We start from the raw sequence: 23120 nt of genomic DNA, 5'->3' as shown, positions 1-23120 counted from the left end.
TACGGGTTTAGGATCTTACATTGTTTATTGTTATGCGTCGTGTATTGGACTTGGAGTGGTATTGATGTAGGACGGTAGGGTGATTGCCTACGCATATTGACAAATAAATATTCATGAGAAGAATTACCATGTGCATGATTTAGAGTTGGTATCCATTGTTCACACGTTGAAGATTTGATGGCACGATCTATATTGCATTTCGTGTGAGTTCTATACCGACCATCAGAGTCTCCAACACATGTTCAAGTAGAAGGACCTTAATTTGCGTCAGCGAACATGGTCATATTTGTTGAAACAATATGATATTATCATATTATACCATCTAGGGAAGGCCAATGTAATGGCTGACGCATTAAGTAGGAAGGTTGTGAGCATGGAAAGTTTGGCATATTTACTGGTAGTGGAGAGGCCACTAGCCATATATGTTCTGGCATTGGCCAATTGGTTCGTGAGGTTGAATTTTTCGGAGCCTAGCCAGGTTCTTGCTTTTGTTGTGGCACAATCATCGTTGTTGGAGCGTACCAAGGCTCGCTAGTTTGATGATACTCGCTTGTGGGTGTTAAAATATACGATGTAGTAGGGTTGTGCTAAAGAGGTTGTGTTTGGAGATGATGGTGTTATTCAGCTTCAAGGCCGGATTTGTGTTCCAAATGTTGATGGGCTGAAAGATTTAATCCTTGAGAAGGCTCATAGCTTGCGCTATTCCATTCACCCAAGTGTCACGAAGATGTGTCTTGACTTAAAACAACACTATTGGTGGTGGAGGATGAAAAATATTGTCAGTCATGTATCTTGGTATTTGAATTGTTAAGAGGTGAAGTATGAGCATCAGAAATCGGGTGGGTTGACTCAGAGATTGGAGATACTAAAGTGGAAGTGGGAGCGCATCACTATGGCTTTTGTTGTAGGCTTACCATGGACCTTAAGGAAGTATGATGCAGTTTGGGTTATTGTAGACTGGTTGACCAAGTTCGCACACTTCACTCCGATGATTACTTCTTATTCTTCAGAGCAACTGGCTCAGATTTATATCTGGGATATTATCCGCCTATATGGTGTGCCCATTTCTATATTTTCTGTTCGGGTCACGAAGTTCACATCATATTTTTGGAGAGTCGTGCAGTATGAGTTAGGCATGCGGGTAGATCTGAGTACCGTGTTTAATCCTTAGACGCGACAGACAGTCCGAGTGCACTATTCAGATATTGGAGGACATTTTGCGGACATGCTCTATCGATTTTGGGGCTATGTGGGATCAACCTTTACCTCTAGCAGAGCTCTCCTACAACAACAGCTATCAATCGAGCATCCAGATGGCGACATACGAGGCCTTATATGAGAGGCAATGTCGTTCGCTGATTGGTTGGTTTGACCTGGTGAGGCTAGATTGTTGGGATCTGATTTGGTCTGTGATGCTTTGGAGAAGTGATTCAGAAGTGACTTTGTATAGATCAGTCCATGCAAAAAAGTTATACGGAACGGAAGGTTCGAGATGTGGCTTACATGGCGGGTGAGAAGGTTCTTTCTGAGTGTTACCTATGAAGGGCGTGATGCGGTTTGGGAAGAAGGTCAAGTTGAGCATGTGGTTTATTGGTCTGTTTGAGATCTTGGAGAGAGTTGGGGAGGTTGCTTATAGGCTTCCATTGGTTCCTAGCCTATCAGGGGTGTCACGCCCCAAACTCGGGGAACGCGACCGGCGCTCAACCAAGTGAACTCGGCCGAGCAAGCCTGTTAGATTTCCTTCTACCCAAACTCATCCATGAATAAAGAGGAGATGTACTCCATTAATCAAACACTGAAAGGATTTCATTAACAACTCCCACTTCATTTTCATTAGCAGCTTCATTCATAATTTCCAAAATATTACAACCAAATACCAATATTTCTAGTTCAATTCCCCACATCAAACACCACTTACAACCTATTTACGGAGCCTCTAAGTAAAACTGGAGAGTAATATGGAAATGCCGGCAACAAGACCCCGGCTATACCTCAAAACACAAGTACAACATCAAATGATATCAGGCCCGGAATAGAGAAAGGCTCACCCAAAACTGCTTAATAGGGAGTAACTACTAACGAGGACCAAAGTTCCCCGATGATGAACCAGCTGCATCCATTGAAAATACAATGCCCCCAGCAAAAAGGACATTAGTACATATGGAATAGTACTAGTATGTAAAGCTAACTATCCTCTTTCAAAATAGAATGCCCATATAATAAAGGAAAAACCATAGAAGCAGCAAGTCACAATCAACAATATCCAAATGCCCAGTTAAAACATAACAATTTTCAATAGTAGTGGTTTGACATGTGATGCAAAAAAAGGTGTTACCAAGAGTAGTACCACCATGTGCACAATATGGCGTTCGATCTCCACCCGATCAGCTAGGCCGCCTTCCCACATATGCCGTGTGGGTTAACTTTTCCAATTCACAACCATTATCAGTTTCATCCCAATTAAGCGAAATAATATCAACCCATCAATCGCATCCCAAATAAGGGGAATAATCACAATCCACACATGCACCGGCAAATGTAGTTTCGGGTATGGGCCTTATGACCCACCCTTCCTCGATTTGCTAATAATACTCCCAAAAATATTCTTTTTTTTTCACACAAAGGTAACATAGGTACAAATGTATTTACCTTATCATCTTTCACATTATATAAATTTTCACTAGTATTTTCAACCAACCACAACAACAATATTTCCTTGGTATTTTTGGCCATTCACAAGATTCTTTATTCAAGGCACGGTGGCCGTATATCAAATTACACACTTTCATATCTTTCCTTCCGTGGATCATCATCAAAAATATCAACAATTATAATATTCCAGAAACTACAACTTTAAGTTCATCAGAAATGAAGGCTTTAAACACATTAGATTTCTTTTTAAGAAATGGAGTAAAATAATTGGCAATCGTAGTGTAAGTTAAAATCATAACTACGTAGCACACCATTTATTCTTGAAATACTTTTCCCCAAGAAGGGGAAATACACAATTTTCACTCACAAATACGTTAGAACACAAAACACATTGAAAAATACTTACAAAGCATATCATTTATTAAAACAACCATCTATGGACACGACTGGAGTACATAAGCTTTTAGGCAATTCGATTTTCGAAGTCGTTTTAAAATAGTTGAATCAAAGCTCATTTCATAATCTCTCTCACATCATCTAATTTCATTGACACGTTGGCCACACTCTAAATCCCAATTCACTTATTTCATTTCCAAGCATCTTTATATATTATCAACAACAAGACATTTTCAATCAAGGCCTTAGGTACACATATGATCAATTAAGAGTCTTAAGCATATCGAGTTTTTCTCACACAATTTGGCATACTAGCCTCATTTGAAACACGACTCAAACCATTAACATTGTAATACGCAACCTATACTTGAAACTTACGGGAACATTATGGAATTTGATTCTAAGAGAGTAGTTTAACCAACATACCTCACTTTGAGTTTTCCTTAAATTACTACAATATTCCGAAAATACTAGCAATCCCAATCTATTTTGAGACATAACAAAATTGAACACAAGTTAGGATGATATTCATGGTTTGCGCTCATATCAGCATTTTATCAAACACTAGGTGTGCAAATTTGACTACAAGGTTCTTTTACAAGATTTCCTTCACTCCACAACCCAATCTTTACTTATTTGAGCTCAACAATCTTCCCACAATCCCTATTGGTACATGCATGTATACATAATACTCTCACACCCAAAAATCATACTCCCAATCACCCATATTTTACTCCAAACTTGAAATTGAAGAATTGGGGGAAGAAATTCTTATCTCTTTGAAGCCCTAGCAAGATCCTTGTGAAATCTTCAAGTCTTGAGCAAGAATTGATGAACAAATGGCTAGGGCTTCTCTTTGTCTCTCTAAGATACTCTCACCTCTCTCTAAAAATACAAGATGAAGCCCTTAAAAATGACCCCAATGCCTTTTTATAAAAATGGGATCGGGTAAAATTTCCAAAACATAAAATTGTCGAAACTGGGTCTGCAATCGCAGACCATATCGCAGAAACGATATACGGCCCACATAATGGCAGCGAAAATGACGCCCAAAAACTGGACTTGTCTGGTCCAGTATGCGACCGTTCTGCGGTCCGCAGACCTGTTCTGCCATCGCAGACTGGACCGTAGAATATCTCCCAGATTTTTCCCATGCCAAATCTGCGATTGAAATGCGGTCCGCGAAACGTATCTACAGTCGTGAACCAGATTTGCCAAAACTTTTTGTCCACTCCTCAATGCATTCTTCAATCCACTTCTACAATCCTCAAACACGTAAACCTACCTCAGTACCACGACACCTTAAATTTCATTGCAAAATTTTACGGGGCCTTACATTCTCCTCCTTTTAGGATAATTCGTCTTCGAATGAGGGTCAAAATCCTTCATTAGCATCCAATGTGACCCAACTGTTACTTCACACACCAGTAGTTCCAAATTTTGACTAACTCCTTAAGTTTCCAAAGATTTAGCCAGAGTCTCCCCTGTAATTGTGCCTATCTACCTACCAGAGAATCCCAAAACCAATCCTAACAATACGTCCGCAACTCAACAAGCATCACAATATACAACAATAAAACCAATCTTAACATCACAGACATTACATTACCAAAAGTAATATATGAACATGAGCTGTACATATTTAAATCATAACACATAGAAAGTACCCCTTTGAACCACAACCATTTGGCTCTACAAACAAGTGAGAATATTTCCTTTCCTCAACACTTTCGGCCTACGAGGTGATCTCCTCGACTCATAGACTTAGCTATAGCACTTGACAGAGGCAATCTTAATTTCCGGACTTGTCTAACAAGGATGACAATTAGGTATCTGCCATAAGCCAATTATCCATTAACTTCACCTCAAACCGCTTCCACCGGAATGATAGACAATTGACTCCTAACCACCTATTTTAGGCGCAGACACATGAAACACTGAGTGCATGGAGAACAATGATGGGAGACACACCATACTCATAGCTTGGCCGATTTTATTTTCTTCAAGATTCCATAAGGCCCAAATGTAAACTATACCTATCTTACCTTTATTAATAATTCACACATCATCTTCATGGAGCAAATCTTGAGAATAATCTGTTCACTCTCTTCAACTCTAAATCTCTACACCGAACACCCAAACTAAACCTTTGGCGACCTCCAACAATTACTCTAAGATGTGCTAGCACAAATATGACCATAAAACTTCATATCCAATATATTTGATCACGTGATGATGCTCCTTCTTTGATATGTTTGAACCTACAACTCTCGATAGATTTGCTAGAAACAAGAATAACGAGGTTCGAGATTTTGCTGGAATTATTCAAGAATCTATCAACGTGTTGAGCAGGGCATTTCAAGAGGTTGTATCCTAAAAGACATGGTTAATCATTTGATGACTTCATTGATTCGACAAATGAGGCATAGAGTTAACTAGTATAAATTGACAATTTTACGGGGCCTTACAAGGGGTACATCCAATATTTTTACAATCCTCAAACACGTAAACCTACATCAGCAACACAAAACCTTAAATTTCTTTGCGAAATTTTACGGGGACTTGCAAGGGGTACATCCGATATTTCACATCTCCATGTTTCGGAAGTACCATAAGGATATGTCACATATTTTATACTTCAACATGGTGCAACTTAATGAGACTTTGACCTATGAGGAAGAGTTGGTGGCAATTCTAGACTGGCAGGTTCGAAAGTTGAGATTCAAGTGTTTTCTTTATGTGAAGGTGTTGTGGAGAGGTCAGCTGATCGAGGGAGCTGTGTGGAGTCTGAGTCCTATATGCAGAGTAAATACCAATACCTCTTTACCAGTCCAGGTACATTTCTATGTTCGTTCAAGGACGAACGTTTATTTTAGAAGTGGAGAATGTGACGACGTGACAGACCATTTTGAGTACTAGCCTTAAATTATATCTCATAGCTTCATTTGATGTTATATGACTTGTGTGCATGGTCTGTGTTGTTTCTCGAAAAGCTTCTATGTGAAATTTTGAAGAAAACGTAATTTTTGACTTAAAATGAGGTTAGAGTTGACCATGGTAAACATTTATGTTAAACGACATTGGATCGGTATTTTGATGATTTCGGTAGGTTCGTACAATCTTTTTGGACTTGTATGCATGTTTGGTTGGGTTCCTGTAAGGACCCGGCCGATCGTTTTGAGAGTTGTAGCTTTGTTCTGCCATTTGCTACTCATTTTGTACTTTATAGCTATTATGTGACTTGCCGGGGTAGTCGGTTCGGGTCCTGAGCGAATTCAGAATGAAATGAGACACTTAGTCTCAAGGTTGAAAGCTTAACTGGAAATGATTGATCGGATGTTGATCTTTGAGTAAATGATACCAGAACGGAGTTTTGATGGTTTTGTTAGCTCTGTTAGGTGATTTTGGACTTAGGAGCGTGTCCAGATTGTGATTTGGAGGCCCGTAGTGGAATTAGGCTTGCAATGGTGAAAGCTAGAATTTTTGAAAAGTTCGACCGGAAGTGGACATTTTGATATCAGGGTCGGATTCCAATTCTTGAAGTTGTAGTAGGTCTGTGGTGTCATTTTTGACTTGTGTGAAACTTTTAGGGTCAACCGGATGTGCGATTCGTGTTTTTGATGTTGTTCGATGTTATTTGAGGGCTTGACTAAGTTCGTATCATGTTTTAGCACCAACATTTGGTTGAGGTCTCGGGGGCCTCGGGTTAATTTCAGCTGATTATCAGATCGATTTGAAGTTTGAGGGAAGTGCTGAAGCTCTCCAGCTTTTAGTGTAATCGCATATGCAGAGTGGGGATCGCAGGTGCGATCTCACAGAAGCTAGAGGTGAACCGCAAAAGCGGCCAGGGAGGAGGTGAGTAGAGGTCGCAGGTGTGAGGTACTTACCGAGTGTCGAATACCGAGTGCTGAGTGTTGAGTGAATGGGAGGGCTGAGTGATTGTGGTCCTGAGAGGATGAATTTGATTTCATATTTGTTTCACTTAGCTACCATGTTTCACTGTCTTGAAATTTTCTGAAAGTTATTACACTCTGTTTCAGTTGAACTTGACATGAAATTACTGTTTGGGCCTTAATTGTCGAACTTGAAAGAATGCCTACCTTCCTATCTAAAAATCACTGTAATTGAACTATAAATGTAAAGCTCGTCACTACTTTCAGTTCTTTATTTAGTCTTGTTACTTACTGAGTTGGTTGTACTCACACTACACCCTACACTTCATGTGCAAATTCAGGTTTTTTCAGACACGGTGGGTGTTGATTTTCGCGCACAGTTGATCTTTTGGAGATTTCGAGGTAGTTGTCGGTGTTTCGCAAACCTTGTCTCTCCTTCCCTATATTTTTCGCTTATTGTATTTTGTTTCAGACTATATTAGACAGTGTTTTTCAGACTGGTGATGTATAGATGCTCATGTACTCAGTGACACCCCGATGTTGGGAATTTCTGTGTTGTATTTTGGATTTTGTATCCTGTTTATGAGAAGTTGTTATCATTTAAACTATTTTAAATCCGTTTTCTCTTAAGGGTTTGAGTTATTTCATAAATGTCATCTTGCCTAGTACCACTGTAGGAGCCATCATGACAGGTTAGTATTTTGGGTCTTGACAAGTTGGTATCAGAGCCTAGGTTACGTAGGTCTCATGAGTCATGAGTAGGTTTAGTAGAGTCTTGCAGATCTATACGGAGACGTCTGTAATTTTCTTCGGGGGGTTGTCGAACCCTTAGGAAATTTCAGTTTCCTGTATTCTTGTCGTGCGGATTTGTTGGTTTCGGTAACTAAACATCGGCATTTTATTCTCTCACAGTCGGTGAGGGAACGTGCTACCGGACAGGATGGACAACCACCTGTACCACCAGCTAGGGCCACGAGAGGCCGAGCTCACGGTAGGGGTCGCGGTAGGGGCAGAGGTTCAGCTCGTACAGTAGCTAGAGTAGCACCTGCAAATCCACCAGTTGGTCCACCATAGGAGGAGGTTCTAGATGTAATTGAGCCAGTGGGGCCAGCTCAGGCACTAGTTGCGCCCGTTGTGATTCCAGGCCTTCAGGAGGCATTTGCCCAGATATTGACAGTTTGCACTGTTCTTGCTCAGGTGGTTTCGGCTTAGGCCACACTAGCCACTTCTCAGGCTGGGGGAGGTACTCATAGCCCCGCTGCCCGTACGCCAGAGCAGGTAATGCCGGGACTTCAGATATTGGAGGTACCACCAGCACAGTCGGTTGCAGCTGCTCAGGCCCCAGTGGTCCCCGTTATGACTGATGATGAGCAGATGAAGCTTGAGAGATTTGAGAGGCTTTAGCCTCCATCATTTAGCGATGCTGAGTCAGAGGATGCTAATAGCTTCTTGGACAAGTTCCAGCAGATGCTTCATACAACAGGTATTCTGGAGACCTGTGGGGTCTCGTTCACTACTTTTCAATTTTCTAGGGCTGCCTTCAGATGGTGGGAGGATTATGAGAGGCGCATGTCGGTCGGTGCAGCACCACTTACATGGTAGGAGTTCTCCGTTCTATTCTTGGAGAAGTTCATGCCACAGTCTCGTAGGGAGGAGCTGCACAGATAGTTTGAGCAACTTCGGGAGTATGGCATGTCTGTGACCCAGTATGAGATGAGGTTTTCGGAGTTATCTCATCCCGTAGTTTGGTTGGTTCCCACTGATAGAGAGAGGATCATGAGGTTCATTGATGGCCTCATATATCAGTTGCAGTTTCTTATGACTAGGGAGAGGGTATCAAGTGCTACTTTTGACGAGGTGGTTGACATCACTTGGCAAATATAGATGGTCCATAGCAAGGAGCATGGTGAGAGGGAGGCCAAGAGGCCTCGAGGTTTGGGAAGTTTTGGTAGTATGCCTTCTAGGGGCAATCCTACCACAGCAGGGGTCGTTATTATAGGCCCGCTCAGACGACTCATCCAGCTCATCGTGGCGCATCAACTAGCCACGATTCTTACAGTGCTCATTCAGGCCAGTCTTCATTCAGTGCACTACCAGCGTAGATTTCTCACAATGCTTCGTTCGCTCAGGCTTCTACAGGTAGTTCCTCGAGTTATCCGGAGTAGCAGTTCCTCTATAGGAGGGGTTGTTTCGAGTGCGGAGACCTTGGTCATTTCAAGAGAGATTGCCCTCGGTTGTTGAGTGGGGCTCCACAGCGGAGTTCTCGGCCGATGGCACTAGCACCAGTAGTTACGCCACCCACTCAAGCAACCAGGGGTGGGGCCCAGGTAGCTAGAGGTCTCCCTAGAGGGGGAGACCGAGCAGGGGGTGGTCAGGCCCGATTCTATGCTATCCCTACCAGACCAGATGTTGTTTCCATCGATGCAGTGATCACAGGTATTGTCTCAATATGCCACAGGGATTCCTCTGCATTATTTTACCCTGGTTCCACTTATTCATATATAGTATCGTATTTTGCTCAGTATCTAGATATGCCCCGTGAGTCCTTAGTTTCATATGTTCGTGTATCTACACCAGTAGGCGATACTATTATTGTAGACCATGTATATCTATCATGTGTAATGACTATTGGGGGATTGGAGACAAGAGCTGATCTATTATTGCTTAGTATAGTGGACTTCGATGTGATCTTAGGTATGGATTGGTTGTCTCCATGTCGTACTATCCTGGATTGTAATATTAAGACCGTGACATTGGCAATGTCGGGGTTGCCAAGGATCGAGTGGAGAGGTTCTCTAGACTTTGTTCCCAGCAGAGTGATATCATATTTGAAGGCCCAGCGAATGGTTGGGAAGGGTTGTTTATCTTATTTGAACTTTGTTAGGGATGTTGGAGCTGATACTCCTGCTATTAATTCTGTCCCGGTGGTGCGATATTTTCTGGATGTGTTTCCTGCAGACCTGTCGGGCATGCAGCCTGACAGGGGTATTGATTTCGGTATTGACTTGACGCCGGGCACTCAGCCCACTGTATCGTATGGCACCAGATGAGTTGAAGGAATTGAAGGAGAAGCTTTAGGAACTCCTTGATAGGGGGTTTATTAGTCCTAGTGTGTCACCTTGGGGTGCTCCTATCTTGTTTGTAAAGAAGGATGGTTCTATGCGAATATGTATTGATTATCCCCAGTTGAACAAGGTTACAGTGAAGAATATGTATCCATTGCCATGTATTTATGACCTATTTGATCAGCTTCAGGGTGCCAGACTTGCGTTCAGGCTATCATCAGTTGAAGATTCGGGAGCCAGATATCCCAAAGTATACTTTCAGGACTCGGTATGGTCATTACGAGTTCCTTGTGATATCTTTTCGGCTGACCAATGCCCCAACAACATTCATGCACTTGATGAATAGTGTATTTCAGCCCTATCTTGACTCCTTTGTCATTGTGTTTATTGACGACATTCTGGTGTACTCCCGTAGCCGGGAGAATCATGAGCATCACCTGAGGACTGTTCTCCAGACCTTGAGAGAAGAGAAGTTGTATGAAAATTTTTTGATGTGTGAATTTTGGCTAGATTCAGTGGCATATTTGGGCCATGTGGTATCGATTTAGGGGATCAAGGTAGATCCGAAGAAGATTGAAGCATTGCAGAGTTGGCCCAGGCCATCCTCAGCCACGTAGATCCGGAGTTTTCTTGGCATGGTGGGGTATTACCTTCGATTTGTAGAGGGTTTCTCGTCTGTTGCAACACCTATGACCAGATTGACCCAAAAGGGAGCTCCGTTCAGGTGGACCGAGAATTGTGAGGAGAGCTTTCAAAAGTTCAAGACTTCTTTGACTACAGCCCCAGTGTTGGTGTTGCCTACTAGTTTGGGGTCCTATATAGTATATTATGATATGTTGCGCATAGGTCTTGGCGCGGTGTTGATGCAGGATGGTAGGGTGATTGCCTACGCTTCTAGACAGCTAAAGATAAATGAGAAGAACTATCTTATCCATGACCTAGAGTTAGCAGCTATTGTTCATGCCTTAAAGATATGGCGTATGCTATCCCTTGTGAGGTTTTCACCAATCACCGGAGTCTACAGCATATGTTTAAACAGAAGGATCTTAACTTGTGGCAGGGGAGATGGTTGGAGCTACTTAAGGATTATGACATCACCATCCTCTATCATCCAAGAAAGGACAATGCGGTGGCTGATCCCTTGAGTTACACGGCGAAGAGTTTGGGAGTTTAACATATCTACCAGTAGCAGAGAGGCCTTTAGCCTTGGATATTTAGGCCTTGGCCAACCAGTTCGTGTGATTAGATGTTTCCGAGCCGAGCAAAGTTTTGGCTTGTATTGTTTCTCAGTCTTCTTTATATGATCGCATCAGAGAGCACTAGTATGATGACCCTCATCTGCTTGTCCTTAAGGACATGGTTTATCACGGTGATGTCAGAGATGTTACTATTGGGGATGATGGGGTGTTGAGGATGTAGGGTCGGATTTGTGTGCCTAATGTGGATGGGCTACGTGAGTTGATTCTTGAGGAGGCCCACAGTTCGAGGTATTCCATTCATCCGGGTGCCGCGAAGATATTCCAGGACTTGAGGTAGCATTATTGGTGCAGAAGAATGTAGAATGATATAGTAGGGTTTATAGCTCGGTGCCTCAACTATCATCAGGTAAAGTATGAGCATTAGAGACCAGGCAGATTGCTTCAGAGGTTAGAGATTCCATAGTGGAAATGGGAGTGGATCACCATGGATTTTGTAGTTGGGCTCCCACGGACTTCGAGGAAGTTCGATTCTATTTGGGTAATTGTCGATCGGCTGACCAAATCCACACACTTTATTCCAGTTGGGACTACTTATACTTCGGAGCAGTTTTCTAAGATGTACATACGAGAGATTGTTCGCCTCCACAGCGTGCCAGTGTCCATCATTTCAGATCAGGGCACGCAGTTCATATCGCAGTTTTGGAGAGCCGTGCAGCGAGATTTGGGTACCCAAGTTGAGTTGAGCACAATATTTCACCCTCAGATGGACGGACAGTCCTAGCGCACTATTTAGATATTGGAGGATATGCCACGCACTTGCGACATTGATTTTTGGGGGTTTTTGGGATCAGTTTCTGCAACTCGCGGAGTTTGTCTACAATAACAGCTACCAATCAAGTATTCATATGGCTCCATATAAGGCTTTGTATGGGAGACGATGTAGATATCCGGTGGGTTGGTTTGAGCCTAGGCAGGCTAGGCTATTGGGTACTGACTTGGTCCAAGATGATTTGGACAAGGTAAATATAAATCAGGATTGTTTTCGCACGGTGTAGTTTAGACAGAAGAGTTATGTCAACACGAAGGCCCGTGATGTTGCTTACATGGTTGGGGAGAAGGTATTGCTCAAAGATTTATCCATGAAAGGTGTTATGAGGTTCGGGAAGAAGGCAAAGTTTATCCCTCAGTATATTGGGCCATTTGAGGTACTTCAGAGGATTGGGGAGGTGGATTACAAGCTGGCCTTGCCACCTAGACTGCGGGGGAGGATGCAACGACCCGGTCGGTCGTTTTGAGAGTTATAGCCTTGTTCCCCCAGTTGATGCTCATTTTGTACTTTATAGCTATCATGTGACTTGTCGGGGTAGTCGGTTCGGGCTCGGAGTAAATTCAGAATGAAATGAGACATTTAGTCTCAAGGTTGAAATCTTAAGTTGAAATGATTGACCGGATATTGATCTTTGAGTAAACAACTCCAGAACGGAGTTTTGATAGTTTCATTAGTTCCGTTAGGTGATTTTTGACTTAGGAGCGTGTCCAGATTGTGATTTGGAGGTCAGTAGTGGAATTAGGTTTGAAATGGCGAAAGTTAGAATTTTTGAAAAGTTCGACCGAGAGCGGTCTTTTTGTTATCACGGTCGGATTCCAATTCCAGAAGATGGAGTTGGTCTGTGGTGTCATTTGTCACTTGTGTGCAAAATTTGAGGTCAATCGGATGTGATTTGATAGGTTTCGGCATCATTTGTAGAAATTGGAAGTTCAAAGTTCTGTAGGCTTGAATCTATGTGTGATTCATGTTTTTGATATTGTTCGATGTGATTTGTGGGCTCGAATAAGTTCATATCAAGTTTTTGGACCCGTTGGTACGTTTGGTTGAGGTCCCGGGGGCCTCGGGTTGATTTCAAATGGTTATCGAATTTAGTTGAAGTTTGAGGGAAGTGCTGAAGCTCACAAGCTTCTGGTGTAATCGCACATGCGGAGTGGGGATCGCAGGTGCGATCTCGCAGAAGCGAGAGGTGAACCGCAGAAGCTGCCAGGGAGGAGGTGAGCAGAGGTCACAGGTGCGAAGTCATTTCCGCACCTGCGATGACACATATGCAGCTGCGTTTATGCAGAAGCGGAGCTGGCCTGGCCTAGGTAGGGTGCAGGTTCTAGGGGTTAATCGCATCTGCAAGCCCGTAAGTGCGAGCAAGGTTCCGCAGATGCAGAGTTGAGGGAGAGGCCTGTTTCCGCAGAAGCGGATGGGAGGCCACAGACGCGCCCTCGCATGTGTGATGTGGTCAATTTTTTATTTTTGATGGGAGGCCGTAGGCGCCCCCTCACAAGGGTTTGAGTCAATTTTTTATTTTGATTAATAACTTAGCATTTTCTTATGGAGTTGATTCCTTTATCCCGCATTGATTATATCGCATTGTTTATGCCTAGATTCAAGGAATTTGGAGGCCGTTTTGCGAGGTAAGGGTGTGTTGGAGTAGAGATTTACTCGGACTGAGACAAGTAACAGTTCTAAATTTGGTTCATAGGGTACGAAACCCCATATTACGTGTCATGTATTTGGTTTTGAGGTGACGCGCATGCTAGGTGACGGGCGTGTGGGCGTGCACCGTAGCAATTGTGACTTGGTCAAATTCCAGGGGATTGTGTAGTTGAATAATCTGTTGTTATCTGTACATTCTCCATGTATTAGAGAAATTGAACCACAAATCATGTTTATACTACGTGTTGGCATTGGAGGGACCTACAGAGGTCGTGTACATGTTGAATTATCTGCTAAATTATTGTTTTGTACTCAGTCATAGTTTATTTGCATATTACATCTTAGTCTCTATTGTTCATTTTTGATGCGTCATATCACTCCTGTCTGGGCAGCTTATTATGATTTCTGAGAGACTGGAGAGGTTGATGAATGAGTGGTGCCGAGGGCCTGATTGTGAGATATTATACTATAGAACGTGAGTTATCCGTGCGGATCCAGATATTATACTATAGCACATGAGTTGTCCGTGCAGCACGTGATTTGTTCGTACGGATCCAAATATTATATTATAGCACGTGAGTTGTCCATACATAACATGAGTTGTCCATTCAGATTATAGCGCTTGGGCTAAAGGAGCCTCTCCGGAGTCTGCACACACCCCCAGTGAGCGAAGGTACCTACCGAGTGCCGAGTGCTGAGTGAATGGGAGGGCTGAGTGACTGTGGTCCTGAGAGGATGCATTTGATTTCATATTTGTCGCACATAGCTGCCATGTATCACTGTCTTGAAATTTTCTGAAAGTTATTACACTTTGTTTCAGTTGAACTTGACATGAAATTATTGTTTGGGCCTTAATTGTTGAACCTGAAAGCATGCCAACCTTTCTATGTTAAAATCACTGTAATTGAACTATAACTGTAAAGCTCGTCACTACTTTTAGTTCTGTATTTAGTCTTGTTACTTACTAAGTTGGTTGTACTCACGCTATACCCTGCACTTTGTGTGCAGATTGAGGTGTTTCCGGAAACTGTGGGAGTTGATTTCCGCGCATATTTGATCTTCTGGAGATTTCGAGGTAGCAGCTGGCGTTTCGCAGACCTTGTCTCTCCTTTCCTATATTTTCATTTATTGTATTTAGTTTTAGACTATATTAGACAGTGTTTTTCAGATTGGTGATGCATTGATGCTCATGTACTCCGTGACACCCCGATGTTGGGAATTTCCGAGTTGTATTTTGGATTTTCTATCCTGTTTATGAGAAGTTGTTATCATTTAAACTATTTTAAATCTGTTTTCTGTTAAGTGTTGGAGTTATTTCATAAATGTCATCTTGCCTAATACCATGATAGTCGTCATCACGACAAGTTAGGAGTTTGCGTCGTGACAGGTCCTACGTGACCCGAGCACGTTTCGACGCATTATGTGAAAAGTTAAAAAAATAAATTTCAAAGTTGAAATTTTGAGTTATGTTGATCGAGTCTTCATAATTTATGTTATTTCAATGATTTGAGTTAGCGAGCGAGGTCATGTGATGTTATTATACTTGTGTGCATGTTTGGATTGGAGTCCGAGGGGCTCTGGTGAGTTTCGAGTGTATTTTGGATGATGTTGGAACTACTGAAGCAAAACACATGTTGGTGTGAAGTTGTAGGTCTCGCATTTGCGACAACCTGATCGCAATTGTGAGCCTCGCATTTGCAATATCAGGATCGCAAATGCGAAAGTGGACTGGACTGAAGAATTCACAAATGCAAAGATAGGGCCACATTTGCGAATAGGGGGTGGTCACATTTGCAATCCAGCAGTCACATTTGCAACATTGAGTGGGGGCAGGCACCTTCACAATGCGAAGCTTAGTCTGCATTTGCAATGAAGTGTTCCTTCGCAAATGTGAAGGGTAAGTTGCATTTGTGACATCTGTAGGTCTGTGGCACTGGTTGCTTTTGCGATCAGTTGTTTGCAATTGTAGATAAGAGTTCGCAATTACGATGTCCGCAACTGGGTAATGGTTGGAAAAATGGGACTTAACTCATTTTAGACCATTTTGCAAGCCTAATCTCTCTAGAGGCAGTTTTTGAAGAGGATTTTCTTCCAAAATGCATTGGTAAGAAACTTTAACTAGTTTTCAATCAATTTCAATTACTTTTTCAGGAATTTTAACATCAAATCCATGAATTTCAAGGCAGAAATTAGGGGGTTTGGGTAAGGAATTTTTTAAAATAGAGATTTTGACCTCAAATTGAGATCGAATTTTGAAACAAATCATATAATCGGTCTCGGAAGTGAATGAGTAATTAGAATTTAGGATTTCGATCTAGCGAGCCCCGGGGTTGACTTATTCAAATATGATCAATATTGAACCTTTTTCATTCACAGGTAATTTTTAAAGCTTGTTTTGAATTGTTTGAATGATATTTGGCTAGATTCGATTGGTTTGAAGGCTTGTTTTAAATGAAAAAATGTGGTTCATTGTTGATTTTGTTGCGGAAGAAGGTAAGTTTCTTGATTAACCTTAATTTGAGGGAAATAAGGAAGAATTGAGTGTATTTTCTATGTGAATTATTTGTTGGGGGTGGCATAAATGCAAGGTTACGAGTTTATATGCGTGGGCCATGGGATAAGCAAGCAAGTAGAATTTTTCTTACATGTACCATGTTAATTTGCTTATTGTTTCTTCCATGCCTTAGATAGATTGTCAATTCTTTGATTACTCACTTTCAAGTTACTTCTTATGTAGAGATTGTTGTGATATTGAGTGTTGAAAACGTGAAAACTATTGATTGGTCGTTGGTCCTAATTGTTGAATATGACGAATGGAGTTCAATACTATTATTGAAGTTAAATTTACTTACCACCTTGCTTGATATTTTGTTGTTTAGATTGTTTGGTGAGGAAGAGTAAAAAGCACGAAGGGTGTTGTCATGCCTTGTTTGCATATTAATATCTTTGCTTGTGAGGCTAAAGAATGAAGGGTGATGCCGTGAACTTACATTTATGATATATGGTGAGGATTAGAGTAAAAGCATGAAGGGTGATGCCGTGCAACTTGTTGACTTTATTGCTTGACTTGATATTTGAAAGGTGGACTTGACTTGACAATATCAGTACTTATTTTGAAAGAGTTTTATTGGCAATTCTTACTTATTGTTCTGCTTGTTTCCCCTTTCTACATGTCTCCACCATGATGTTACTTTTGATGTTTTATTTGTTATTCCATTGCTTTATGTATATAACTGCACAGGATTTTAGTATGTGTCTTATCTTATCCTCGTCACTACCTCGTTAGGGTTAGGCTCGATACTTACTAAGTACATCGGGTCGGTTGTACTAATACTGTACTTCTGCACTTCTTGTATAGATTTTGACATTGGTCTAGCAGAGTCCCGAGAGGTACTTAGTGGACACCAGACAGTACTTCGAGGTAGATATGCATCCCGTTCGCAAGCCTTAGAGTCACTTTTCTATTTTTGTTGTACTATTTTTTATTTTTATCGGACAATGTTGTATTTCTTTCAGAACCTTGTATTTTGTTGGATTTAGAAGCTCATGTTATCACATTTTTTTAAGTTATGTTATTTGTTCAGCTATCAGATATTTATTGCTTTTGTATTCGTACTATTTGTTGTGTTGGCTTGCCTAGCGAGCGGTGTTAGGTGCCATCACAACCCTAATTGGTTGGGATTTTGGGTTGTGACATAAGGACCCCTCCTTGCAGAAGAGTAATAAGCAGTAGCATGGTTTTGAACCCTAACATTAGCAGCTAAATTAGCTTCTGCTAATCTAGCTAGCCTGCAAGTTTTTGCTAATATTTAAGGCTCATGCATCATAATAGGGCTCACTAACTCCTCCTTTAAACCCCCAAGGAAACAAGAGATGGCTTTTTCAATAGTTAAATTGCACTGAGCTACCAATCTGCCAAAGTAAATTGAAATTCCCTTACGGATCTCGTTTGCTTTAATTGTTTCAATTCTAACATGGGATCTGAGAAATCTCCACCAAATGTTTCAAGTAAATCAGAACTTATCCCATGCTGGTAACATAGGTAGATTCTGACATTTTAGATAGGACTGATGCCAAGCTAATGTCTCATCATCGAAGTTCATGGCCTTTTATCTCACTCTCTGATTGAGAGGAGTTTCATCTTCTGAAAAATATCATTCAATCTTATATAACCAGGTCTTCAAGTTTTCCCATTGAAACAAGGGAAAATCAAGCTATGACCTCTATTAGCATTAATATAATAAGGATTTGGAGCTAGAATGTCCTGACCTGATTCCAACACCATATCTCTAGCAGTAGATTTAGAAGCATTGCCCATCGACTGCCGGCTCAATTGCAATCCATCGATGGAGTTTTTGAGATAACTCACCATCTGAAGAAGTTCAGTATGGAGTTTATCTAAGTCTTCCCTCAGTTCCTCATGTTTTTGCACATTTCAGTTCATAGATCTAATTGTTGAGTTGCGAGGTCTTCCTACTGCTCTTGTAAATCCATAGCTGAATTACCAGTAACCACATCAACGCCCTTGCGAGGTCCCATTGTTCACCGAGATCTGATACCTATTGATACCAAATTATTGTATCAAGTGTATAATTATCAATGAAACAGTGGTGAATAAGAAGAAGAAGAAGAAGAAGAAGAAGAAGAAGAAGAAGACAAGAAATGGAGGCCGATAAGACTAATGCCGATTCCACAATCACAATATCGATGCTTTTACAATTACAATTCCCTCTTTTATATGACTAATGCTGAAAGAAAGTAAAAGAGAAATGCAGAAGTTAAAATCGTGACACAAGTAGCAACTACATTTCCCACCAAAATCTACTCAACTAATTTTCAAACTCTAATTGCAATATGTGTATCATATTAGGCTCTATGTCGGATCTTCTGGAGAAATGGATGAAGTAAAATCGTTTACTTCAAAACACAAGAAAAAGGATATCAAAATTCCACGGTTAATCCTTTGAACCAAATCCCAAATCCCAAATTCGGACGAGTTGATTTGCAGATTTTTCTATATATTGATCGCAATTCTCGTTAACCCTTTCCTTCGTAATCTCTGATTAGCTTTTAGCCTCTTACGATTTTTTTTCTCTAAGAATAAGTACATCAGAAGTGAATGAAAAGTCGAAAGACTTTGTCCAAAAAAGTCTTTCAAAAAGAAAAGGCCCAAAATTTCCTCTTTATTTCGTTGTATGAGAGAGGGAAAATACAGTCTGTTGAGTGAGCGCATTTTACTGTCTATCATTACTTGTTACATCCCACATTTTCGTATGTTAATGTTTCGTCCTAAGTTAATCGACGTAAAGTTCGGGAATGAGATTATTTTGAGATTATAAGCATTATCCTATTTCAACAAGTGATCAGTAAATTAGTGAAGGTGAGAGGTAAAAAAATCGAAGAAAAGGAATTTCGTCAAAGTTTGACATTTTGGGATAAAATACGGCACGCTAAAATACTCAGTATTTATGGACTAGTACCATACAAGGTACCATATGACCATGATAGTAAGGTGTATAAAGTGTGTTAAATATGAGTAGTATTTTAAGTAATTTGAGATAATTCTTAATTATGCGGGTAATTGATTAATTACCGGGTAACGGGACATTACCTAATTACTTAATAAATGGATAAAGGTTAACATTTCTCACCCCACCCCCACGTGGCAGAAAGCCCCTTATTAAGCAAATGACTCTTAGTCATTTCTTATTTGGTGGCATCCTAATACATTAATTACAAGACACCTCAAACTTTAAGACTTTCAAAACAAACCATACTACAATCAGATGCAAAACTCATTCCTAATATTTTTAATACCAAGACATTATAATCAGAAAAGAGAAACGTTAGCAATTATTCTTGCAACCAAACGATTCCAACAAGATTTAGCAACGTAAAATTTTGCGGTTCTAAAGGAGTACGGTGCAACCTTTTTCAAGAACATCATACGGATTATTTTTCCTACTCCAGGTATGTTAAGGCTAAGCTCTTCCTTCATTTTGCATGATCTCGTAATTATACAAGTTTGATAACGAGGTATAAAGAAAAAATTCATGTCCCGGAATTTATGTATATTTTTCCTAGCCTTGTAAGGTACAATATTCTCCTTATCGGGACTTCATATTCAATTGAGTATTTTCTTTTTCCAGTCAAGAGAGAAGAAAGTCTATATATACAGTATTATAGTATTTCCATTACCATCGAGCTATAATCTATGGGCAGGCCCCTATTGGGCAACCTTTGATCAGATGGTAAGTTATATACTGAGCCTACTGTGGCCGAGCGCCTATGAGCGAGCCCAGCATGGCCGAGACACAGAGCCTAGTATAGTCGAGCGCCTATGAGCAAGCCTACTACGGTAGAGCATATATATATACATACATATATATATATATATATATATATATATATATATATATATATATACCGAGCCTTATAATGCCTGACAGATATTTTACTCACTATATTGACAGAGTTGAGTCAGTATCAGCAGGTGAGCATATCTTCAGATTTTCTTTGACTTCCAGTTGCTTTCAGTTATTATATTATCAGTTCAGTTTCAGCTTTCAGTATATTGCCTTACATACTCGGTACATTATTTCGTACTGACGTCCCTTTTGCCTAGGGATGCTGCGTTTCTCCATTTCAGGTCTCGATAGACAAGTCTAGAGTCCTCCAAGTAGGCGATCAGTTCACCGGAAGATGTTGGTGCACTCCATTCGCTCCAGAGTTTCTTGCTTGATTAGTATGATTTAGATGTGTATTATTTGGTATGGCAGTGCTCTGTCCTTACCCTTATGATAATTATGTATTCTTATAGGCATGTAGACAGATGTCATGTACGTAAAAGATTGTATGGCCTATGTTCAGTGTACGAGTGGTTATTTTGGTCTTATAGGCCCATATGCCTTATGTATAAGTTGGTATTACATATTGTATTCTACCTATCTCACGGCAGCCTCTCCAGCTCAGTTATCTATGGTAGTATGATACGAAAAGATACATTATGTTGGTACTCGGTTGAGTAAGGTACCTGGTGCCCGTCGCGGTCCATCGATTTGGGTCGTGACAAAAGTGGTATTAGAGCAGCTCTGTCCTAGGGAGTCTACAAGCCATGTCTAGTAGTGTCTTATTTTTGGGTGTGTTGTGCACCACACTTATAAGCAGGAGGCTACAGGACATTTAGGACTGTCACTCTTTCTTCTTACTCTAGATCGTGCGGTAGAGCTCAGTTGTAGGAACTCAATTTTCTAAACTCTATCTTATTCATAATACGATGATGCCTACATCTAGAAAGACGGTTGGTAAGAGATTGCATGTGGCTGTGAAAGAGTTGAGTCAGAGGAACTCAATTTCGCATGATGCTTATGATGGAGAAATGTAAGGTCTTCAGCAGATCATGTGTGTACCAAGACGTGTAAGCCTTTCGATAAAGAGCCCTAAGGCAGGAATATCTATCCATCCCTATGGTGAAAGGCAATGAGAGATTCATAAGATAGATATAACTTTCAATAAGTAAAAGAAGCAAGAGGAAGAAGGGTATGAGGCACCCAACTAATGAAGATTATTAGTATTTACAATTCAGGCAGAGGAATATAAGCCTTTTGAGTTACCTTCAACAATAAAAGAGGTATGTATAATTGGCCATACCCATCTTAGTTATACCCTATTGAGGGCTAACATATGTAGTTTAAGAAAAGGACGGGATATCAGGATCCGGCTGGGGATAGAGTAACCCAAAATGGTGAATGAATTGTTTGTGTTAGTTGGCATTTCCGAAGGATATTACAGAAGTGCTAATAGATCTCCTTGTGAGGCACCCAAATAGTGCACTATAGAATATTACAATTAGATGTGAATATTAGCATGAAAAAAAAATCAGAATATAGGCACTGAAATCCTGGAAGGGATAAATATTACCTTAGTGTGGCTCGCGTCCCTAGTAGAGCGAGAACGTTAAGCAACCCGAAGAGCCACTGGGCAAAGCAAAGGGGAGCTAAGAACAAAAGAATGTCTTATTCGAGTTTTCAGAATAAAGTGATAGACATAAATGTTAGCGGGAAATAAGAAAAGAGTTAATTAAGCATTATGAGTAAGATATGATATATGGATGACAACGGTAGATCAAAAGATGACGGTATTGCAAAATCTATAGTCAAGTGAAGGAAAAGACGAGAGGTGACAGGCCTTGAGACAACAAAAGAGTATAGGCCATAAAGTCATATCCTCATTTCAAGAAATAAGTTTATGACTCCAACGTGACTACCAAAAGGAAAAGTTAGACCCAAGAGTAATAGAAATCAGTATGGACTGATGAACAAGGTAAACTAAACATGAACTAGAGACTAATTAATAATCGGCATCATGAGAATTTCAGAGATTGCGTCTCAGCGATAATTGAATAGAGGATAGAACAATACCCTTTAAAGGTCATTCAGGAAGACGCTTCCCTAAAGCAAGCAAGGTGAGCAAAGTTAAGCTTAAGGGAATGTATGTGCCGGTTACACTAAATGCCACCCTCGCGAGTGAGGAATTTCGTTATCCTTGGTACAGAAGGATTACCGCGAGGCGAGTAAGGATCATCGATGATATGCAAAGATGCCAAAGATGAAAAGGTAAAACATCTATGCATAGATCATCGTAGCACTAAATCTTAGTGCTCCCCTAAAGGGGGGAATATGGTGTGATGTGGCATTAAGTCAAAATTAAGTGGTTCTAGTAACTATGGAATGGTAAAGGAAAAATGTGATAAAAATGAGAAAGGGATGAGATTGCACTCATTCAAATCCTACAGATATGCTATGATTCTAGAACATTATGCAAGCACGACGTCAAGGAGAGGAAGTAAGGGTTCCTACTTGAGATGTTATTGATAGATAAGGAACCAGTGCGAGACATAAGTTAAGACAAAGGAAATAACCCAAGAAAGATTACGCGGAATATTGATATGAGAATGGGCCAATGATTCAGGAAGAGCCTAGTTATGGCTAAACAATAGGACACAGATAAATTAATAGATTGTGCAAGACAAACATAGTGAACCACAACATGGGGAATTCAGTCTCGCAGATACGACATCGTGACCCTTGAAAAATATTCAGACAAGAGTTGTGGTAGTTAAAGGTACCGTATAAATGTTATGGAAATAAAAGATAGTCTCACTGGGAAGACAGTCAAAACTTCAGATCAGGAGCAACCCTACAAGCACAAATGCGTGGAAATAAGTAACTACGGATAATTATAGGCGAGGAAGAACATCAAAAATTTTGTCAAGTATATGATACGATAAGCTTGCAACTTTACAAGAGTCAGAGGGTTCTCCCTAAGTAATATAATGAAAGACTAGCTGAGGAAATAAGGAATAAGGCTTCAACCTTAGCACAGTGACCTAAAGAGGAAATGGTCGTGTAACAATAGTCTCACTACAAAATGTTATGCA

Source organism: Nicotiana tomentosiformis, chromosome 8, assembly GCF_000390325.3.
Source record: "Nicotiana tomentosiformis chromosome 8, ASM39032v3, whole genome shotgun sequence".
Lineage (NCBI taxonomy): Eukaryota > Viridiplantae > Streptophyta > Magnoliopsida > Solanales > Solanaceae > Nicotiana > Nicotiana tomentosiformis.
The sequence above is the reverse complement of the archived record's forward strand: the minus strand, read 5'-3'. Positions refer to the sequence as shown.